The sequence below is a fragment of the Enhydra lutris genome, unplaced genomic scaffold, assembly GCF_002288905.1.
Source record: "Enhydra lutris kenyoni isolate GAN:26980312 unplaced genomic scaffold, ASM228890v2 scaffoldscaffold15, whole genome shotgun sequence".
NCBI lineage: Eukaryota > Metazoa > Chordata > Mammalia > Carnivora > Mustelidae > Enhydra > Enhydra lutris.
The window spans coordinates 56,569,340-56,575,385 of record NW_019154099.1 but is presented as its reverse complement, the minus strand read 5'-3'; positions in this window follow the sequence as shown (position 1 = coordinate 56,575,385).

Sequence of the window (6,046 nt, the reverse complement as noted above, 5' to 3'; positions counted from 1 at the left end):
CATACTGTCTCCCTAGCTACCAAGGAGTATGGGCCCCACTCTTTTGGCACCTTTTGGGTGCCAATTTTGACCAAGGTGATAGGCTGGTTCAAATATCTACTAGGGTATTCAATTGGCCACCCTGTGTAACCTAGCATGACTGTGCAGCTTTCTCTGTGTGTTACAATCTCATTGGTCATTTGTGTGGCCAGGGCCAACCACATGGCCCTTGTCCTTTAAAAGTTAGTCGGTAAGGCAGGGAGGGGTCACCTCTTTGCAAGAGTTGGCCCCGAATGGTTGGTTTGATTCTCGATGCTTGGCACAAAATAAAGCTTTGCTTGACCTTCGCTTTGGATCAGTCTCGCTCCTTTGATCACAGACCCATTATTGTGGACCTAACAGTCATAGAGAGCCTTCTCTTTTGTGAAGACAGTGCTGCTTGTGGACCTTTCCCACTGCTGTAGGAGTAGCTTTTCCTTTTCTGATCTAATCCATCCTATAAGAGAGAGTAGGTAAAAGTGCCTAAGTAGCGGTGTGCTAATCCAGAGCCCAAACTTGACATGGACCCTGGAGATGAAGTCTTTATATTTCAAATCTTCATGACTTTGTTGCTTTTCTTTTCTTTCCTTTCTTTCTTTTTTTTCTTTTTTTTTTTAAGATCCATTTATTCATTTGAGAGAGACAGAAGGAGCAGAGAGAGAGGGAGAGAGAGAAAATCCTCAAGCAGACTCCATCCTGAGCACTACATCCCAGGTTCCCTTTCAGTACCCTGAGATCATGACCTGAGCCAAAATCAAGAGTTGGCCACTTAACTGACAGAGCCACCCAGGCACCCAGGACTTTGTTGCTTTTATGAGTCTTATTTCAAGAAGGGTTCTTTTTTAAAATTCTATTAGGATATCACTGAACAATAATTCCAATCATGTGTAAGAAAACTGCATGAACTCAGACAACAGTGCCGTACAATAACATTTCCCAAGTACAGACACATTGATTTAAAGCCTCCTTTACAATTACTATGTATGAAAGGAAAAAGGAAAAAATGGAAAAAATCACTTCATAACATCGTTTTCTATTATATTTCAATTGATAATTATGTGAGACAAAAAGATAAATTTAATAGTTGGCTTCTGTGGTCATGTTAATTTCCCCATGAGAAAAAATAATTTTCCATGTGTTGTGGTTGATAGTAACATGCTGAATCTTACCTGTAAAAATGTGCTTTTGTCATAAGAACTGTCACAGAAAAAAACAGTCGCTGTGTATTACACTCAACAGTCAGACATTGAACACCAAAATCCCTGAAAAAATTATTATAAAAGAGGATGAAAACCTCTTACAGGAGTACAAATAAAAATGGGAAGAGTGAAAATTAAAGTAGAAATGTATTCCTCCGTGTCTTTCCCAAATGACTTCATTTTTATGTAAATATCCGTATCCCTCTTATTCTTGAGTACTTAAATTGTGTAGGTCTTGAAAGATAGCAGAGGAAGGACAGCCTTTGAATAAAGATATGATAACCGTTTTTTCCACGAGGCCTGTTATCAAGACAAAATTACATTTATCTTTTGGTTCAGGAAGCCAGGAATAAAATTCAATGAACTCTTAATGTGTTTATATTTCAGGAATGCATTTCACCTTACGGTGTGCACATACATTCTAAAGTAAGACAAGTTAATTAAACAGACAAACTCCCGGATCTTCCTGCTCTGCTGTCATCATCACTAATTTGCTTTGACGAGGTTTGCAAAATGGGCTTTAGTGTGTAGCTCCAAGGTTAACTCTGCCCCATTCCGAACCTTCCTAATTTGAGGCACCAACCATTCTTTGTAGTTGTCTTTTTCTTGTGCACATATACTCATGATGACTATATGTTTAGGGGGGGAAATGATCGATTTTATGATATCTGACCCGTCTACACAGTGAAGGTGGTGATCTACTGTACATTTTATACATTATCATTACCTCAGTGTATAGGTGGATGCTACAGAAAAATTCTTAATAATAACTAAATAGTTGTTGACATTAATGTTACATGATCAGTGTGGAGTGGGTGGCTATTTTATGTGGTTCCATAATTTCATTATTAGAGACCCATTCAGTCATCCTAGGTCTCTGTCTGTTATGTCATGGTTTAGGACCAGATTCTGTGGCGAAGTCAGCTCTAGGGTAGAGTATCCAGGAGTGTTGTGGCTAGTTTTCTCTGCTCCTCTGCGTATGGCATACAATCTCCCTTGTACACAGCACAAATGGATTCAATTTTTATCTCTTATTACCCTCAGCCATCACACAGTATCATTAATAGGCATCGGAAGCATTATTGTTTCATTCTAAGGAAATTCATTTTGTAATGTGAAATTTCAATAAATAAATTTTAACACTTTATTGTGAAAATATTATACTAATAAAAATTGTGTTTTAATTTAAAAAAAATTGTGTTTTATTCTTCCTTGTGGTGGCAGATTTTGTGTGTGTGTGTGTGTGCATGCATGAACTGTTTTCCAAAGCCTTAGCTTACTTAGAATAATAACTGTTCATATTTCTTGTCCTTACCCTTGGCAAAGGGACCCCCAGAACCAATTAAGAGGGGTTTGGGACCTTGATGTTTGAGGTTTTAGTACTAATGCAAGAGTTCTTGGGTGTGTAAAGAGCTAATTGCTTCACGCCTATGGTTGAGTCTGATTGCATTTTCAAATATCCCACTATCTGAGCCAGATCCGCCAAAGGAGCCTCTTTCTCTTCTGCAGCTAAGCATCGAGCAGAGGGTTCCTTTTTGGGGTGTGGGGCACTGCCTGCCGGGAATGAATTTGTTCATCCAATATCTGTGTCCCCAGGGCAATTCAGAGGCTGCTGGACTTTCCCCACTTGTCTAGAACACACTGTATTCAGACTGGGCTTTTCTAAAGCATGGGTCTTAAGGCAAGGGATGAGCATTTTTTCCAGGATTTGGCTCCTCACTGATTAAGCATTCTTCCATGGTTCCATTAAAGGCTGCCTCCCTGCAAGGGTCTGGTGAAGGTGCAGGGTTGGGGAGGGTGGTTTGGAAGCTTTGGGTGATAGACTCCAGAATTTGTTCCTCCAGCATGGCCTCTATGAGCAGTTCCATTTTTAAGCCTAAGTAATATAGGATATTTAATAACAAATCTTAAGCAGGTTAAATAAGTTTATGGTCTGAATTTTAAAGTTAGAAAAGCTTAAGAGAAACTGACACTTTGCATCAGGAGGAAGAAGTTATTCGACTGGTCTTGTTGATATCGTACTATATTATATAAAGTTACTCCAAAGGATGCATCTTACTCCAATTGTCCTTCAAAATATGGGCAAAGAGAGTGAAGATCTCAATTTTACACTTGAAAAAAAAAAAAAAAGAAAAAGAAAAAAGGGAGGGGGGACGTTAGTAAAAAGGAATATTATTTTTATCGATTTTAGTAGATGTTTCATTATACTCTGAAAATAAACTTGACAAAAACTGATCTTATTAAATTTTCCCTACAATAATCCTTAATGAAAAGAGGAGTAAATTCCTCAAAGTGTCTAATTTATCTCCAGATTATCTGATGGAAGTCAGGCTAAAGAAGGAAAAGGGGAAAAGAAAGAAAAACACTCCTAATTATTTTGCAATTTGCTTTAATTTAAATCGGAGCCTAATTTGTTGTCACAACAGATTAAGAGAGGCTGCACAAACAAATGTAATGAATTCAGTGTGTTTCAAAGCCAAGGGCTAAACCTGGATTTACTGCGGGCGTGCACTCTATCCAGCTTCATACTTGTAGAAAAAGAATTGTTTTTTAAGGTAATAAATGCACCGGGAATTTAAAAATATAACGAATCTCAACTTAAACCAGTTACACAGGTATTCAATGCAATGTCATAAACAGCAATATCCCTATATCATTTTTTAAGCAAAAATTAAAACTGTTTTATAGTACAGCCTTCATTTGTGCCTAATCTGGAATAGCCCCTTTTATTAATATTGTGCTAAACCCCAGGAAATGATGCCATAGGCCACAGATTAGTGCCAAAATACATATGAAGCCAGTTGATTCTATTTATTAAGACCATATAAGGTCCCTGACCCCGTTGTGTGGAACAAACACAAGGCCAGCTGGCTCACAGGCATTATTTTATACAAACCTGTTTGCTCATATCTGTTCGCAACTTTTCCTTTCATCGGGGTCAGAGCCATTCCAGGCGGTGCAGGGACCCAGCAGTGGGAGGCAGGACTGTGTTCGCAAAGGGGTGTGCAGAGCAAGTGTGCCAATTATCCTCCATGACAATCGGCTGCTAACCAAAACCGGGTTTTTGCAAGTGTGTGTAAAACAGCGCCTGGGGGCCATCACACGAGCTGAGGTGCCCTCAAATGATTCCATTTTCCCTAGAAAAAAATTCCTCCGACTATGTGAATGGAAAAGACATCAGGGGCAAAAAAGAAAAAAAAAAAAAAAGCACTTGCAATTCAAAATGTCTATCATTTTCCACCCCAGTGACATAATAGCAAGACTAAAAAAGTGTGCAAATACACACAGACACACAGACACTCCTGTGAGCAGCAGCCCCTTCACATGTGTTTCTAAAACAATAGAGCTCAACATCTACTTCCATTTCGGTTTTCATTTTGTTTCCTTTGTTCACCTCCAAAGAAACCTGCAACCTGACTTTAAATATCTTTGAAGTTTCCCCACTGTAGTCCTTACTTCTCTTTTCCAAAATGAAATGGTTATATCACCTGGGACCAGGGCGCACATGGGGTTTCAAACCAGGTCAGTGGAGCAATAGCTAAAAATGTCGCAGAAACTATAATTTAAAAAATAAGCTCTTAAGATAAATTTCAGGGGTGGGGGGGTGGTGGGCGTACTCAGATGGAGGACACCCAGTTGTGTCCCCGCTTTCCCGTGGAATTCATTTTAACTTAGTAGAAGAATATTTTCATTTTAGTAGAGGGTATTTTCATTTTAGAGATGAGAGCATATGCCTTGTCCTTACCCACAGTATTGGGAGGGGGAGCGCTGGATGGGTCTGTTTGCTTGGCATTGCCCAGCTTGGTTTTGTGCAAAGGGTTCTAAGGTATCCTGGTCCTATGATGAAGGTAAATAGTAGAGACGCTCTTAAGCTAGCTTGGTGCAGTCATGGGGTAATCAGCTCCTCACAGGAGGAAAGCATTTTCCTGAAGGACTCCAGATGCTGCGCGCTCGGGACCCACTGTGGTTTTCATGCTGAAGCCAGCTTTGGTCCAGGCATCTCCTAGCCAATGATGAGCACAGAGGTGCCTACAGTCAGAACCTTTCGGTTCTCTATCTCAGGGGCCAAGACTCTCTCAGAACTGCACTGTAGGTGGAGGTTCTTCCCACCCAACCTACCCCCTTCTCCTTCTCCTTTTGCAGGTGTCAGGACCTCTGAGCCTTCTGCGGGTTCTCCACGCCTCTGCCTTCAAGCCCCTCCCAGTGGTGGGAGGCAGCACTGCGTGATCAGAAGGGTGTGCACGTATCTTCACTGATATCCCCTCATTTCAAAATGAATATTTAATTACTTCATGCCATCTGCTTTTTTTTTTTTTTTTTTTGGAGGACTCTAACACCCAGTCAGGTCTGCCCTTTGCTTGTGTTTATTTTCAGAGCTTCTAAAAAGGTGCATTTTTTCAGCTGTAAACTATCTAGTATGAGAGAAGCCAAACTTAAAAACATCATTAAAATAAAATTTTCCAAGAGACTTTGATGTTACGAATCCCAGTCCCAGTGTGGTCGTCCTCTTCAAACGGGTGAAGCAAGGCCCCCCGCAAGGCAGAGTGATTGGCACCGCCCCCATCTTCCCTGAGCCAATGGCATTTGTTCTATTGGGCTTTCATGCAAATTTAATTCAGGTACGTACTTAGGAAATATCTCCAACGACCCCGCTTAAAGTGACAATGCATCTCCGGTCTAATCACAGCCAAAAAGAAATCTTTTTTAATTGTCTCAATTTATTTGCCACCTGTCTCCTATAATAATCCGACATAATGTGACTTTTAATTCTGGATTACTAAAAATCCTCTCTCAGAGGGCCTTAAGACCTTCAAATTTTTGGATTCCTT